This window comes from Lygodium microphyllum, chromosome 2, assembly GCF_053477565.2.
Source record: "Lygodium microphyllum isolate KBCC chromosome 2, Lygodium_microphyllum_v1.1.10, whole genome shotgun sequence".
NCBI lineage: Eukaryota > Viridiplantae > Streptophyta > Polypodiopsida > Schizaeales > Lygodiaceae > Lygodium > Lygodium microphyllum.
In genome coordinates, this window is record NC_141136.1 from 171,490,139 (window position 1) to 171,509,263 (window position 19,125).

The following is a 19,125-nucleotide window of genomic DNA, read 5'->3' on the forward strand; positions in this document are numbered from 1 at the left end:
CCATGTTGCATTATTCTAGCTTATTCTTTAAACATCCTAACAATATACCAAGTCTTTGTTTCAATAGTCACCCTCTCCTTTAGATGTTCCTACATGTTATAATGAGCTCCCTCTTCAAAATTAATGTGAGCCAACTCTACTTCCTTCATAATCATAGCTAACTCTCAACTTTCATATAGATGGTGAGAATCATGTTGAAGGCATGCAATAGTTATAGCTTAAGAACTCGATGATGACAGCTACTTCATTCAAATCATGACCAATCCTTCCTTAGCTTCCCAAAGTTTCCCTTACCAAGAAGCATCCCCCCAATCACGATGAGTATGGGGCCCCTCCCAACACAGTTCCATCGTCCCTCCAATCACGCCCCTTATCCACAAAACATAATTCACATGCTTTTAAACCCCTAAAATAAAGGCCAACAAAAGAATAGTTATCTTTCCACAATCAAGTTAATAATGGATGGTAACAACACTACTACCAAGGCAATCAAGTGGCTATCTTAATTAGCATGACTACTATAGAAGATTCTAAAACTTTTCACTTATACTACATATACGTCACATGTTTCACACATTAGACATGGCCAGCTTGACAATGTGGCATGCACAAAATAGATCCACAGATGGAGTCCAATTAATACTAACAGATTCACATGCATGGAATCACATTGACTCCACCTTTGTAGGATTTACATGAGATCCAAGGAATCTTTAACTTGGTCTTGCTATGAATGGCGTAAATCCATTCAATCTCTCTACTGAACTTCTTATAGTGTGTGCCATGTAGTCCTTGTGTAAAGTATAACATCCCACCATTGATTTCTAGGAAGAAAGGACATTTGATCCTTATCTTTCTATTTTTTGGCACTATAAAGTCAAGAACATGGACATCTATCTCCGTCCATAGTTCATGAGTTTAGGATTTTTTTCAAAGGAGAGGATTGCTATGGAAGACATGAGCAAGCATGTTGGTCAATCATCTGATAATATAGGAGCCATTCTTACATGGACCATGCATGAATTTCCAAGATTCAAGGAATGCTCAAGTAAATGAGCTTTTGTTCTCATTGTTGGTATCTAGTATGGCTCGTTTATGTTTCTGTTGACTAGATAGGTATATTTTAACAAGTCTAGTTACCTCAGGTTAGTATGCATGTCCATTGTGTGGACCCTTGAAATTCATGAACCACACTCTAGACCGTGTGTGGAATGGTTGGCTGGTTGTGGAGATCAAAATTCAGTATTTCTCTCTCCTCCCTCTCTCTCCCCTTAAGAGGCACTTAATGTGGCAAGAATCAAGAAAATAATCGGGAGATGGATGCTTGTCCGAGAGGCACCGAATTGTTCCAAGAGGCTAAGGAGGCTGAAGGCTGAAGATCTATGCTAAAATCCATGGTTTGTTGGTTGATACATAGTCCCAATTAAATATTCAAAAAATCCAAAACACGTAAAAAGGCGGTATGCTCTATTTTATGAAAAAATTTTACTTGTTTTTGGTCGTTCATTGTCTAAATGGTGTGCATATGGGCTGAAATTTTATTTGAATGTTTTAGATAACTTACTATGGGACTATATCACAAGAAAGAGAGACATTGTAGGGTCATAGATGGATTTGAAGGAGGTAGGCAAGATGGAGGTGTTTTGGCCATAGTTGAGCTTTGATGGTTGTACACACAACTACCTAGTGCTCCTTGGGTCTTGTCTACTAAAGAAGAGCACATGTTGAAGAAAATTAACAAGTATGTTTGCACTCTGACAAGTATAATGCATTCTCTCATATCTGCATTTTTTAAAGATGACCAACTAACAAGACTAAAATCCCATGATTGGCACAAGATTTGTTAGGGTTGTCCCTACCTTGATAGCAAGTACAATTAGTATTTCACTAATTTTTGTCAATTAGATATTCATAATGCTTTAAATTTATGGCAGTTTCACTCTATAGATACATTCAGTGATTTATAAGTTGTCAAATTTAGTGCAATGGATCTCACAAAAGGAGATCAGGATATCCTATATTGAATCCGCAAGTGGGGACTAATTGAGAGAGTCTATCTCTTTGAGAAGTACCTACCTACGAGCATGCTCAGGATAAAAACTCACCTCCTAGTAGATCTCGTGGATGAAGTGAATATTGTAAGACCTGTCTATACTCAATGGATGTTTCTCTTAGAGCACTTCATGGCAACCTTGAAGGGCTTTGTGTGACAATGAACTCATCCAAAGGGTAGTATGATTTGTATGTTGCAGTATGCATCCATGGAGAACTGGCTCCACAGATATGAGTAGATTGTTGGAGCTATATATAGCTCAACCTATGTAGAGTAGGTCTAACCTACATGTATGTAGATTATGATTAGTATGAAATAGTATTTGGGAGTGTACATGGTATATCTCTTCTCTCTCTCTCTCTCTCTCTCTCTCTCTCTCTCTCTCTCACACACACACACATCTCTACGTATCTTCTCTCTCTACATCTCAACATGGTATCAAAACTATCACGATTGATTACAACCAATTCCTTGAAGAAAGTATACATATGTAGTATATCTTCAATTTTTTATTCATGTTATTTTCATGCTTCAATTTGATATATTGTGTGTATTATGAGCATCTTATGTTATGAATTTTAAGCATAGAAGAAGTTCACTTGATCATCCTTTAGATTGTAGATATGTTGAATTGTAGATAAGCCTTGCTTGGACACTCTAAAATTTTCTATTTGAAAAACTCATAAGGAAATGCCTTTTTCAAGAAAACTGCTTTTATGATATGCTAGGACTCACACGCTTTCTTTTAGCAAATTTGTGCTCAATTTGGATTCCTATGTCAAGATTTATGTCAATTCAAGTAGATTGGACTTAAAATAAGAAAAGAAACATGATAAGAGCTTTTGATGTGGACCTCTATGATACACATTTTGTCATGATTACTCACTTTTGAGTTACCACCAAAATTAGCTAGATCATCATTTATTCTTGGTCAAAAAATAAAGCGATAACATTTTGATTGTTGTTCATATTTATTGTCTATTTTGTGTCGATTTATTCTTGCACATGTTTCATCTATTTTGGACTGTTTTATTCTCACCCACCTTTTATCTATTTTGGGCCACTTTATTCGTGCTCACGTTTTGTTCATCTTGGGTCACTCTATTTTGGCATATGCTTTTTGAACTAAATGTCTTTCTTTACAATATAGCTTCTACGTATAACTTATTGTGCTACACATTCATTGTCGTTTAGTATATAGTGTGTAGATTCTATAATCTTATATTATACGTATTCTCTTAGCCAAATATGTCAAATTCCATAATCTTCAATGGATTTCCTTTTGGGCAATGTTCTATTCCTCACTTTCAAGGACAAGGATTCCTTGGATGGAAAGTAAAGATGTTGCTAACTCTTGAAGGCGATGACTAGCATGATATTATTCTTGGTAATTATGAATGTTTGTCTCAACCAATTGTTCAGACTCATGACAGTACCCTTGTAACTGAAGGACCTATCTTTGAAGAATGGCAAACTACTTAAAATGACTGGGTCAAATGTGACAAAGCAACTCGTTGATATATTATTTTTGCTCTTCAAGAAAGTATGTAATCTTTCAACCTCACAAGCTTTATGGGAGTATTTAATAGCAAATTTTGAGAAGATATCTACTACAAAAATAGTTTATCTTCGTAGTGAGCTCAGTGAGTTACAACACAATATCGAAACTTCTATGACAATACATATCAAATCATTCAAGAATATTATCAATCAGCTTGTTGTTGCTTCTAGTGATACCATTCTACGAAAGCAAGTGGTAACACAGCTGCTTGATACTATAAAGTACCATGGTTATGATAATATTGTTACCATATTATCTAACAAAGATGTGATCAATTTTGATCACGTTTATATATCTTTGATTGAATATTCGCAACAACATGAACGACAACACATAAATCAAGAAACAACTATGATCTCACAAGAGGACACACAGTCAAAACAAATTGACCAAGCTTTACTTAATCAAAGGTGTCCCTTTCCATACTTTACATGTAGGAGTTATCGTAGTGGTAGCTTCTCTTGTCTCAATTATCCTATTAGGCATTGTTCTTATTGTAATAGAAATGGTCACACTACAAATGATTGATGGGCAAAACAATATGATGAAGAACCTGGTATTACAAATAAAAAACCACGTTTATCCAGAGATTATTCTCCTTGTGACTAGTGCAAAAAGTGTGATCATCCAATCCATGTATGTTTTAATAAGGCATTTTGATTCAAATTGTAATAGAGAATATGCTGCTACAAATGAGAACACTACTTAAGAAGCAAATTATGTAAGTTGTTATATCCCCTAAAAAGGATTCTTCATGTTTGTGATGGATCTCTTTTTATTATTGATTCCAGAGCTACAAGAAACATGATATATTGGTCCCCATGGTTACATAATTATCATTATATTCTTTTTAAGAACTTGGTTTATCTTACTGCTGACACAACCTATCAAGTAAAAAGGTACAGGTGATTTATATCTCCATACTATTTCTTCAACAAGAATTGAGCATGGAGTTTTACACGTCCCAGATCTACAAAGAAATGTTGTTTCAGTTGCAAGACTTGTGGATCTTGGTCTCTTTATCAGTTTTGACCATACCAAGTGTCGCAGTGAGAAAGACAGCCAAACCATAGTTGTCAATCCCCTTGAAATGGTAATATTTTTGAAATAAAGATTCCATAGAGCTTATTTGGAGGATTTTGTAAGTTTTCTTTTGGTTGTTCTGGCTTTCTTATTTGGAATATCACTTACAATACTAATCTTATTTTTAATAATGTTACTTTTTTTTCCTTGTAGCACTCCATCACAAACCACAATGCTATGGGTTTGGAGACTCAATATGCACAAAGACACAATCTCACTGCACTCATTAATAAATTATATGTACACAATGGCCAAGTCATGTCTCTTTCTTGTTTTCACTCATTAGTTTTTTTTGTGATGCATTATGTGTTGCGGATTAATCTCTGGTTGTTTATATTATAGAGTTCCTTTGATGCTCGATTGCCTCGAGATGAGCTCTCAGATGGTGAGGAGCTGTAGTAGTCACTTAAACTTGTCGAGCGCACATCCTTTTCCTTTTTGGACCTATGATCCATACAAGCTCTTTTCATGTAGCATTCCTTGGATATATTTCTTATTCTTTGTATGGGCTTACATTTTGTGACATTTATAGATACATTTTCCTATTTGTTTGGGATCTTCTCTCTATTGTTCCATGTAGTTCTATGAGTTGTCATCATTGATCTTATACATATTTGAATATTGAATCAACGACTCTCTTTTTTAAGAATTTTATGATGCACACGTCTCTATGACGAATGTGTATTGTGAAATTCTAATTGCTTAACGGAACATTGTTTAGTATATGGTGCTAGAAGGGTGGTAGAGCAACATACCCTACCACCTAATACTTTGTTTTCTCTATAATTGACATCCCTAATTTACTACATGTGTCACTATCAGTGTCGATAAATACATTGAAAGGAATTTCCACAATGCAAATAGCGACACTAATAGAGAAAAATGTATAGAGACATGTATATCAATGTTTTTAGTGATGATGGGGGTAATTTTTTAAATGAATATTTTCATGCGGCTTTAGACATTGGTATATGGCATGCATCTTATAGTGAGCTAGCACAAATCATGGTGGCTATGTTGAAGCTTTTGCTACTATTTCTAATTAGCAAGGCACAATGGATCACTCCCCAAAGTCCAAATGATCCCTCATCAAAAGGGCTTGAACAAGTGACAAACAAGCTAGATCTCTTGTACTTGTATATAAACCACTCATATTGGGAGAAAAGGTGCCCCTACCTAGCAACTCACATGTACTCACCATACATTGTACTTGCACATGTGTACACTATTGGTGGTGGTCCCCCATCATTGTCACTTTATTCTTTATTCTTTCAGTGACTATTAATTAAAAGAAGGTTGTTCACACATTATGACTATTAGAGTTCCCACATATTGCATCTCTCTCTCTTGCTCTATCTACCATAGCTCTTGCTTCACTCTTGCTTCTACTCATGCTTCGACCTTTTTCTCACCCTTCAACATGTATTAGAGTGGACATTTGATAATCTTATTCATCCTTTGCTTTAGCCTAGATTAAAAGCTTTAGTTCAAGCTTTCATGGCAGCCACACCTCGAGGTATGCATCAATCCCCCTAGTAGGTAAGATCTATAGTTAGTAGGTGGTATGTGAGAGTTATTGCATGTGGTAGGTGAAAAACTTTTATTCACTTGTTAAGAAAGGAGTTGACCCTATCAAGGCTTATCTTTATGATAGGTGAACTACTATCCAATATCCCCACTTACACTAAAGAGAGGCAAGACTAAAATACAAAACTTCCAAGGGGAACCGACTATTTTTCTAGTGATAAATCCCCCCTTAGAAAATTAGTAGGGTCCATGTTAACTATGGAAAAATAGCCCTTCTACAATGCTTAGTTTTTTTAAGACCAAGCCAACCCCCAAGGGTGCAACAAGACTAGTCACAATCGGATCAAAACGAACACAATTTTTGATAGAGAGACCCAAGGAGAAAGACATAAAGATAAATTTGTATCATAGTTTGAAGGAAATAGAGGAGCAATAGGTAGCACAATCAAAAATCACACTTCGATGCACTGCTCAAACCTCTCGACCACCCCCAAGCTGATTTCATATACATGAAAGAATCACAATCCCACTCGTAATCTCAGTTTCAATCACAATCACAATCACATTCATGATCTCAATCTCAAATTTTTGAAAGAATAAAATGATGAAGATAACAATTCATTCAGCTTTTCTACCGAAACGTCTTCACACACATCTAAAATAGGATTTTTTTAAAAATGGCACATTTTCGAAGAGGCTTGTGTCCAAATTGATGTGATGAGAGAGTAGGTTATATTCAACCATACTGCCATAAGATGCATGAGGATAGGTGTAATGAAAAGGGAAAGGATAAAGTGCATGATAAAAATGATGCTTTGTAACATTGTACCTAGCAAGTCTAGTGTCAAGATTAAGGAGATTAATGTAGTACATACTAATATATCTGATGATCTTATCTCTGCAGCCTAGAGATTCGTCTATTTGGGTAATGACTTGGCATTGGAGGTAGTTGGTATTGGTGATGTCCAACTATGTTTTGGTTCGGGCAGCATGTTCACTCATCATGATGTACGTCATGTACCACTTCTCATGAAGAGCCTTATCTCTATTGGCACCTTGGATTATGCTGGTTATGTTGTCTCTTTTGGTGGGTATACAAATGCATCCTAAAAAATGGATGGCCACCAATATTCATCTCTCAAAGCTTTTTGTACAATCAACCATCCAACAAAGTATCCTCCACAAGTGGAGTCATGAAATTCTTCTAAGATATATGGAACCTCATCAGCCACCATGACATATTAGTGATAAACATCATTGATCCCTTGCTGATATAATATTCCTGCAATCAAGGAAAAATTTAAGGCTTATTTACTACCTAATTTTTCTATTTTCAACCGTTGACAAAGCAGATCCAGCCTCTCTTGTGAATAGATAGTGCATTATTGCAACATACCAGGATGGAATGGAAGCCATATCAATTTTGAATAGACCCTCAAGATCACTACCTTTAGCCAAGACTTTCTCCCCAAAATCCACAAGACATTCAATGATGCCATGCAACTTGTGTGGCTTACTCCTAATTTCATAGTCAAACGCATGTAAAGTAATCGGACACTTTGTTAGGTGATCGGGTAGCTAGAAGTTATTCATCAATAACCTCAGTCCCTCTACCGTCCTATAAAATACTACATTTTCATATTCTCACCCTCCCTCCATCTCTCTATTTTCCTCTTCCTCTTCCTCTATTTTTCATGGAGCTCCCTCTCTCTCCCTTCCTTCTCTCTTTTTCTTTCTCTCTCCCTTCCTTTCCCTCTCTTTCTCTCTTTGTTTGTCTCTCCCTCGCCCTCCCTCTCTCTCTCTCTTTAATTTTTATGAAGCTTCCTTTTTCTCCCTTCCTTCTCTCTCCCCTCTCTATTTTTATCTCTCCTCCCTCTCTACTCCCTCCCTCCTATACTTTATCTTTGTTTATTTCCCTCTCTTTATCCTAAAATCCATAGAAACTTAAAAAACTCTCTCTTTATCTCCCTCTCTTTATCTCTCTTTATCTTAGAGAATAAGAAACTTAAAAATCAAAGAAATGAAAATAAATGTCTTTATCTCTTTATTTTCCTCTCTTTATCTCTCTTTACTTCCCTCTCTTTATCTCTCTTTATCTTAGAAAATACGAAACTTAAAATACAAAGAAATGGAAAGAAATGTCTCCCTCCCTCTCTTTATCTCTCTCTCCCCCTCTCCTTATAATTTTCTCTATTTTCCCTCTCTCTCATTCTCTCATTGTTTCCCTATGTCTCTCTTGCTATCTATTTTTATTTTTATCTCCATCTATCTCTTTTCATCTCTCTTTCTCCCTCTCTCTCTTTTTTTTCTCTTTCCCTCTGTGTCTTTATTTGTCTCCCCCCTCTCTCTCTCTCTTCTTTTCACTCTCCTCCCTCTCTTTACCTGGCCCTTTTTTTCTACCTCCTCCCTCTCTCTTCCTTCATTCTCTCACCCCTTCTCTATTTCTCCCTTCCCCCCCTCTCTCTCTCTCTCTCTCTCTCTCTCTCTCTCTCTCTCTCTCTCTCTCTCTCTCTCTCTCTCTCTCTCTCTCTCTCTCTCTCTCTCTCTCTCTCTCTCTCTCTCTCTCTCTCTCTCTCTCCTCCCCCCCATGACTTCCCTCCCTTTCATGGCTTTCCTCGCTTCTTCTTTGCACATGTCTCCTTGTTCTTCATGTACCGTGGCCAAGGTGAAGGTAGTGATGAGCTCTCCCTCTTTCTCTCTATCTCAACATTCTAATTAAACTACTTAATTTTTTTCACCTTCTTACTAAAACATAGTCAAATTAACTAGTTTTATCTTCTAAATGAGCTAAAACTACTAACATATTAATTCCAGCCAACCCATTCATTTAACTAGATAGTAAAATTTTAACTTGTTCAATATAGTAATTATCAAAATAATTTGAGCCTAAAATTAAAAAACAAACAAATCTCTAATCTACTTCGATGCTCATGAAACAGTATCATTATATTATTCTAATAGTAAACTAAACTATAGTCTCTTAATTAACTTTATTATAAATGAATCTCCATTTCCACTTATTAATATCCAATTTTAACCTTCAAAATATTAAAAATACTTTGAGAAATTATTACATAATTCATGAAAACATTAGAAAATTTAAAAAATTGGAAATATTATTAGAGATTATATTATAACACATTACTCACCAAAATTTCTTCCACCACATATTTATAATCACAAACATTACTCTCACAAGATATCAATTCACTTACTTCAATTCCTTTATCTTAATATACACTACTTATGAATCACACCAAAAAGTGCAATTTTCAACACCAAAATTTCCATATCTCTTCATGATAAATGGAAGACACAATACAACTTCATCAATGAATGCCCCTTCATATTCTCTCATGTTGTTTTTAAGTTTCATGCTTAATCACTTAATAATTTTCTTAATATTCACTAAATAGCTAAAAATTTGTTATTTTTAGAAAACTAGTTTTCTAATACTTTTGTATATTGATTATTTGTATATCTCACTATGTTTCTACTTTGTTTTAACATTGCAATTCCAACCTATTAATATAATTTGTAAATGATTTTTAACCAACTATACCTAAAAATGTAGTTTTGAGAGTAATTTTTATCATTTCTCTTTCACTTTTATTATAATTAAATTAATCATACATATATGCTCCACTAAATTTTTGAAAATGGTAAAACTACTAATACCAATCTACATTTAGATTGAAGCCTATTGAAGTATGGGACCCTTCTCTAATGTTCTTGATGAAGATGTATAAGGGAGATAAGGGTGCCTATTTAGAGATTGTTGGAATTATAAGGGATATACCTAGATATGAACTTGGCTTTGGAGAACTATGAGAAAGTGCAAGAGGAATGCATGAAGATGATGAGCTAGAGATTTAGGGATAAAGGAAGAGAGGAAGCGTTCCTAGTGAAGATAAAATAATAGGTTGGATCACACTTTTCAAGAAAAGTTCCAAGTAAAGTGGAAGGGATCATTTTAGGTTATCAAGAAGTACACCAATGGTACTTATTAGTTGGTCAAACTTGATGGGGAGCTTCACAAGAGAAGGGTGCGAGGATTCATTATGAGTTTTGAAACTTGGCAATGGATGATTGGATAAGAGAGGAAACTATGGAGGCAACAAAGATGAAGAGGGGTAAAGATGCTCCAATCGGTTTGTTAGGGCTCTTCAACCAACGAGATTCAATGCTCTATTGGACATGGTGTAGTTAACTAATTTCCTTGGGTAATATGGTTCTTCCATGGAGCACTTTTCATGTCGATTATCGTCCTCAATGCGAAACATTTCGATGCATTAGGTGGATGATGAGGGCATCGCAATAATGTCATTAGCAGATAGGGACATAACGAAAATTTAATTTCTCTTCATCCACAAGCACAAACAATCACTCTTTCACCGTGCTTCCATATTTATGTGCATATACTATTCATTATGCAGGCATAACAAGCTTCAATGAGGCTTCAATTGAATGAGTATACACTACATGTCTATTAATGTTGCCAAATTATCCTAGTCATAACTTGTGGCTAAGGCATATTGCAATACATTGTTATTTGTCTTCCTAACTTTGGAGCTATAGTCAAGGGCTTAGGCCACTCTTGTATTGTGTTGAAAGCTACATGCTTGTGGTGAAAAGAAGCTGACAAGAACCTTAGAAAAGGGAGTGGCTCATAGTGATTTACAAAAAGAAAGTACAATTAGAGAAAGGGAAGGCTAAAATGAACCATGGCACCTTGAAAAAAAGAAACTAAAAGAGAAAAATCATGACAAATAGGAGGGGAAGCGTAGGATTTTAGGCACCCCTTGCATGGTCCAACATGGATTGTGGATGAAGAGCTTGGCAAATATAGTAGATCAACACTCATAACGTGTGCTTGAGGACATCACTACTACTAGGCATCACAAGAAGACAAGGAGAGCTAGAGTTGACTATTGTGTATGTTGCAGGTTGTAAGTCATCACCTTTGTCTATGGCTATGGATTTTGAGTCAACAAGTGGCAGTGCATCTTCATCTTCAACATCATCAACATGAAGTGAGTTGTATGTTTCCTTGCAAAGCCTGCAATTGCAGTTATCCTCAACAATTGGCAATTAGATTTTATGCTTGTCTAGAAGATTAGACATTAGTTTCAATGCCATTAGTTTTAGTTCTAGCATCTCAATGACCTCCAATGCCATCAGCTTTAATTCTAGCAACTCAGTTGTCAGTCTTGATGCCATAAGATCTAAACAAACTTGAGAGTCACTGAATTACTTTGACAAAACTAATAAAGAAATCAGTAGAGGAGAGGAAGGGAATTGTGCCCTATAGGTCATGTGTAGGTAGCAATTCGAAACTTTGTCAAAGCTTGTTTTCAGCATGGTAAGATAGATTGGTTCATCTTCATCTCTCTCTTCTCCTTTAGCAATACTGTATGCTCCAAAGTGACTGCAAAGTCCCCACTTCACTGTATAACTGGAAGAATTTGACATGTTATGCCATGCTAAACCTTGAGTTATACAAACATGCATGTGTTTAGGAGCTTGGTGAGATATCATATGAGCTAAATATAGAGTGAGTCAAGTTATGTTAGTTTAGTCTCATGTGAAGGAGTTGAAACTAGAGATCTATGTGATGAGTTTGCTTGCTTGGCCATTGTTAGGCAAGATATTGATTCATGACATTATTTATGATGGTTATTATATCTAGAAGTTCTAAGTGAGAGAAGCCAAGGCTTACACCGAAAGGTATTCCAGTGTCAAGTTCTATGTGAGCTAAGCTATGTGAATGATCAAGAGTTAGCGTTCTCCTGAAAGTGATTGACGAGAGAGAAGTTGAGCTACAATGCAATTGCCTCGAATATGTTTAATGTGTATTGAGTTGCTCGTAGGATCTGACAAGGCATTTACTCTAGTGTTTTCCTAGCATTTATGTTTTCCTCTTCACATGCAATAGCTCCCTACTTGCCATGTCTACTTCACGAGATCTCACATCTTCTGGCCATCATGCGTGCAATGCCCCATATTTTGGTGAAGGACAAGCTGAAGAGTCGAGTGTGGATGCATGTATGGATGCAATTGTGCAAATAATACCATATTAAAGAATTTGAAAATTTTCCAAGTTCCACTTTCAAATGAGTAAAGATTTGACGGAGCGGCTAAATCTTAACCCCATATCTGAGAATGGGACTCGGGGGGCTTCTTGTATAGTATCTAGGATAAATTTCACATTTGAGTAAGGGGATAAGATTTGACCATGTGTCCAAATATTAATCACATTAGGAATTCCCAAACTTGTGAATATGTGGTTAAATGTTTTTTGGGCAATATATACTTTAAGTCATGGAATACCTTAAATAACTGCTTGAGCTTAGTATATAGATGATGTAGTTGGGAAGCAACTTTTGGCTATCTCTCAAATGCTCATTATAGTGTATAAGTCCTTAGTGATAGAAGATAGTTATAGGGAGATGAAAATATACTTTCTGCACAAAAGATATAGCAAGTGATGGATTTCAATGTACAAATGATTGAGCTTGGATATGCAACTTATGTCACTTCTGAATTTGGGAAGAAAAATGAGAATTTATACAGGAGGCTTGTCTCAACATATAAGTATCGAGATCAACAATTGGTGAAATAGGAAGAGGAAGAACAAAGGAGGTGGGAAGAGAAAGGAATAAGAATATAGAATTGAGGCATATCAGATGTGGAAAGAGGAGAAAATAAAGATGCACATGTAGCTAGAGAATTATGAACTTATAGAAGAAGCATATGTTTAGCTAGGTTTCACTACTTGCTACTAAGGCCAAGAGGAGCATTGCTATTGATGCTTTTGATAAGCCTACGAAGCACTTGAGAACTTATGCAGCAAATGCCTATGTTGGATGTATTGAGGCTATAGTTAGCTCTACATAGGATGCCTATTCCATGACTAGTGAGGCTTTGAGCTGCCCCACTGATTATGTTTTTGCCAATACTATTGATGTTTTGAGTCGTCGTTCACATGATTTTTCTCGAGATACTATTGATACTCTAAGTCACCATATAGAGGAGATCTATATAGATAATCTTGATGATTTCAGTACCTGTGTAGATGATTTTTTGAATGAACCTAAAGCAGATGAGACTGACCATGTACCCTACAGATTTTATGAGTGTTTATGAGGAAGCCTATGAGGCTCATCTACTACTAGATGTAGAAAAGCAAAAAGAGTTTGCAAAGACCATTGATGTGTTTACTAGCCATACCATGGATGTCTAGGAAGAGAATACTGTGGAGGAGTCAACCATTGCATATGCAAATTTTCTTAGCATGTATGATGAGGCTTATGAAGCTTATGTTTTACTTGATGCAAGGACTCAGAGGGAGATTGGTTACTTGTTAGATACACATGATTTGCAAGACATAGTTATAGTTCTTGAGACAGTTCATGAGCTCTAGGATATGCCTACAAAGGATGATAGTTGTTGTGATGCTCCATAGGTGGAGAATGTTTCAAATGCTTTGTTCGATGCCTTGATAGAACATTCCATGATTCTTTAGGATTTGGAATACTTAGATGTTTTCAGTGATGGTCTGAGTGTGTTGGATGCAACGATTATGTTGGATGTAAATTGACAAGGTCATCAAAAGCAACTTCCCATGCACAGAATTTAGAAAGAGAAGATGTGTTGCTATGTCCTTGTTGATGGGTGTATTTCGAGCATGTATATGGAGGTTCTACATCTTCTAGTATATGAGGTATACCCAAGGCCTTATGATCTTGGAGGGGGTGATTGGTGTGGTACTAGAGTTGTGTGGTTGCTAATTGTTTTGATTTATGATCCGAGTGGATCACTATTTATGTGCATGATTAGGGAAGAACTTAGTATTTGGGTGTTTGACCTAAGTGGATGCAAGAGTATATGCATATTTAAAGGGGGTCGATGTTGTGCCGATTATCGTCCTCTATGTGAAACCTCTAGATGCATTGGGTAGATGATGAGGACATCATTAAAATGTCATTAGAAGAGAGGGACACAATAAAACTTTAGTTAAAGTAAGTAGTATATGCATAGCGAATAGTATATACACATAAATATGCAAGCATGGTGAAAGAGTGATTATTTTACTTGTGGATGAAGAGAAAGAGGGTGTTGGGATATCTAGCTTGAATGAGACTTCCATTGAATGAGCATACACTACATGTCTATTATTGTTTCCAACTTATCCCAAGGCATAACTTTGGCCAAGGCATGTTGCATTAATACGTTGTTGTTTTTCTTCCTAACTTTGGAGCTATAATTAAGGGCTTAGGCAAAGCCAAGTGCTTTTGGAGAAAAGAATGTTAGAAAAGGGAGTGGCTCATAGTGATTTACAAAAGGAAGCATTATTAAAGAAATGGAAGGCTTTATTAGCCATGGCACCTTGAAAAAAGGAAAAGAAAAGAGAAAACAAGAGGGGAAGGGTAGGTTTTTAGACGCCCCTTGCATGGTCAGACTAGGATAATGGATGAAGTGGCTAGCAGTTGTTGTAGATCACGCTCATAAGGTGTGCTTGAGAACACCACTCTATTTCTAGCCATCACAAGAATAGAAGGGGAGCTATAGTGGATTGCTATGTATGTTGCAAACTATAGGCTATTACCTTTGTCTTTAGCTATGGCTTCTAAGCCAACAAGTGGCAGCACATCTTCATCTTCAACATCTTCACTAGTTCAAGACATAGCATGACATGATTGAATGTGGCCTTACAAAGCCTCCAATTGTAGTTATCCTCAACATATGGTTGTTAGTTGATTCTCTACTAGACAAGCAGACATCAATTTCAATTCTAATATCTCAATTACCGCTAGTGCCATTAGCTTTAATTCCAACAACTCAATCATGAGTCTTGATGCCATCGGAAAAAAAAAATCAATAGTTAATGAATCGCTTTGGAAAAATCAATAACAAACTCAGCAACAGGAGGAGGAAAAGAATTGTGCCCTGTAGGTCACGTGTAGGCAGCAATTGGCCACTTTGTTGAAGCATGTTTCTAGCATGCTAAGAGAGACCAGTTCATCTTCATCCTTATCTTCTCTTTTAGTGATACCTTAGACTCTGACGTGATTGCAAATTCCTCGCTTCATTGTATGATTGGAAGAAGTTAACATCTTATGCCATGCTAAACTTTGAGTTATACAAACATGCATGTGTTTAGGATCTTGGTGAGATATCATGTGAGCTAAGCATAGAGAAAGACTGAGTCAAGTTATGTTAGCTTAGTCTCATGCCAAGGAATTAAAACTAGAGCTCTCTGAGATTGTTTGCTTTGCCATTGCTAAGTGAGATATTGATTCCATGACATTATTTCTTATGGTTGTTGTATTTGGAAGTTTCCCCTAAGAGAAGCTAGGGCTTACACTGGAAGGTATTCCATTGTCAAGTTCTATGCAAGCTAAGTTATGTGAATGATGAAGAGTCAATGTTCTTTTGAGAGCGATTGGAAGGAGAGGAGTTGAGAAGTACAAAATAGTTGCCTAGAGTATGTTTGATGTGTATTGAGTTGCTCGCAGGATGATTTGACAAGTCATCTAATCCGGTGTTTTCTTAGTGTTTCTGAATTCTTCTTCTCATAGGTACCTTATCATCATGAAGGAGAGTGTGGTATCAAAAGGGCATGAACTATTGACTTTGAGGTCTTGGGAGAATTTTAGTATGAGGCTATGTCTACATATCATGGAAGGAGACACACAACAAGGCATGTGCTTAGAGTGGCCATGTGAACTCACATGTGGATGGGATGTAGAATTCCAGGGCACAAATGACTCTTATGGAGAGAATTATCAATGTAGAACCTTAGTAGCATGTGACCTAGCCCTTGTGACTAATATTAAGAGTTTAAGCATGTTTTTCTTTTGTAACCAATGATGCTTGTAGTATTTATTATGCTTGTGGCGATGCTCATAATTTTTGAGGGTTCAACCTAAAGAGTGATGATATTTCATTTTGTTTTAAGGAAGCCTTCATGGTGCTCAAGATGACAATGTTGAGCATGATGCTACCATGTGCTTTTTACACAAAACATACAATCTTACACAACATAAATGGAGGTAGTAAATCATTAATAAAATCTCTTTGATAAGGAATACTTTAACTTTGCATGGAGATACTGAGGAAATCAGGGCACTACCCAACCCTATGCATTGTCTATATAAGGAGGTGACATGAAGGAGAGGATAGAACACATTAAAGACAAGTTATCACCATACTGACATGGAGTTTGAGGCTTAGTATTTGGTGCTTATGAGAAGGTGTTTCAACCCATTGACTAGATATTACTTGAGAAGTTGAGATTGTGTGCATAAAAAAGGCAACCCGACTCATAGAATAGGTGGTATTGTGGTCAATGATCATGTGCTGGTTAGACTAGGGGTTGTCACTGTAATATGGGAGCTTGCAACAAGCTTGGAATTGTAGTTTTATTCATGGTGTTTGAGTACTGAGGCTTGGTTATGGAGGTAGGATGCTAGAATTTGAGTGCGAGTCCTTGCAACTTTCAAGTTAAAGGTATCCATTGTTGAGGGGTAAAGTGTCAGGCATAAAACCATCAAGGTCCTCAAAATATGATTTTACAGATGAGAGACCAAAGAAATTGTACGTGATTATAGAAGTATGTAAGAAAGAAACCAAATGGTATCTTGTATTACTTCTAAAAGAACCTTTGTTTCAATCTCTATACAACTTCACAATCCCTTTTAGATTCAAAATCCTATGACCAAGATGATAGCTTAGTCAAGTAACACTTCTAAGGTGATAGCTTAGACCCAAACACTTCATCCAAAAGCTTCAGTGATTGTAATGCATCAATCTTTGCATAAACATTATATGTAGGAGCTTAAAATAGGCATGCCAGGGACCATATACCACACTTGAATCAAATCACTCCTCCAAAGAACTGTGAATTCTCTAAGCAAAGGCTTCCAAACCCTTGTATTTTTAGGATAAAACTATTGTACTCTTTCACCTATAGCAGTAGGAAAAGAGAGATCCAAATCTGCCCAAAAAATGCCCCTTTTTGGATACTCAACATGCTATAATTACAACACTTCAGCCCTACAAATCTCTATGTAATACTAATATAACAATCCCATATATCACCCCACTTTGTGCCATACATACATAGAAATTTTCACTTGTGTTTGGTCTTCATTTTCCTTTCTTTTCTAGTGTTTGAGTTCTTACAAAAAGCATGTCAAAATTTGGACTCCCCCTATTGTGAGACTTGCCTTGTCTATTGGCACCTAGAATAAGCCCATCTTTTGCATTAAAAATGTAGGGTATCCTTGGAGACATTGGACACATCAAACATCACTTAAACTTTAGTCCTAGATACTAAAATGATCACTTTGATGTTTGGCAAGGGATACATGACATATTTAATTGAACTCACGTGTGAAGGGATACATGACCACTTTGATGTTTGGCAAGGGATACATGACATATTTGATTGAACTCACATGTGAAATGGCTTTTAAAAACCCTTCACATACACTAGTATATCAAGTACAACTCTCATGGACATTGACATACACATCCCATAGTTATACACATGAAATCTTGGTAGGAATAGATATCTTTTAAGATTTCAACTTGTAGACACGCAATGTCATGACATGCATGCCTACATTCATAGACTACTCATGATCAATCCTACCACCCCTCTAGTTAAGCTCTAAGAAGTCTCTAGATTAACGCCTTTACTTTTTCTCTTTTCGTGAATAATAATATTTGTATTTTGTATAAACTGAATAAGAATCCACATGTGAATTCCAATTAGTCTTTTTTCTGTGATAATTCTCACTAGATTATTCAATTGTGTTTTAGGAATCTCTCCCTTGCTGGCTCATAAGCCATGACCCTATTAAAATATTATGACATCTCATTAGTTTAGAACATTGGCTATCTCTAGTTCCTCTGCATAGATACGTAAAAACCTAGATATGTTCATTTCAACAATTTATTTAAAACTCTACAATTACTTCTTGCAAATCTTTGCTTACTACCTCTTCATGTTTGATAATCTCATATGTGTAGATAAAATCCCTACTTGATAACTCTTACTCTAACAACCTCTTAGTATGGTTTCTTGTATTTCACTTCTGGAATTGGCCTTTCACATTAGGTTTGCCAATTTTTAGGGAGGGGAGCTAGAGTGTTAGGCCTAAAGCCAATGGGATCTTGATAATATGAATTTATAGATGAGAGACAAAAGAAACTATAGGCAATAGAAGCATGCAAGAGAGAAATCAAAGTATATCTTGTATTACTTGCAAATAACCTTTGTTTCAATATTTGTACAACTTCACTATCATTTTCAAACTTATAATCCTATGACCAAGATGATAGTTTAGTCAAATAACACTTATAAGGTGATACCTTAAACCCAAAAAATTCAATCTTAAAGACTATGATACATTAATCTTTGCATAGACAATGTATAGAGGACCTTAAAATAGGCTACCTACAATCCTATGACACACTTGAATGAAATCATCCCAAAGAATAGTGAATTCTCTAAGCCAAGTCTTCCAAACTCTTGTATTTTTAGCATAAAGTCCTTGTACTCACTCACCTATAGTACTAGGAAAAGAGAGATCCAAATCTTCCCACAAAATCCCCCTTTTCGAGCACTCAACATGTAAGAGAGCACCATAATCAAGGAAAAACCATATGCAAACTTAATTATAGGACTTCAACCCTACAATATGCATCCACCATATATAGCAATTCTTGCCTTGCTTTCCTTTGTTTTTCTTATGTTCAATTTCTTACAAAAATTATGTCAAAAGCTAGAGTCCATGCCTATGATTTTTGCCTTGTTTGTTGGCACCCAAAACATGCCCATTTTTTGCACCAAAAAATTCAAGGGTAGCCTTGGAGACAATGGATATCTTAA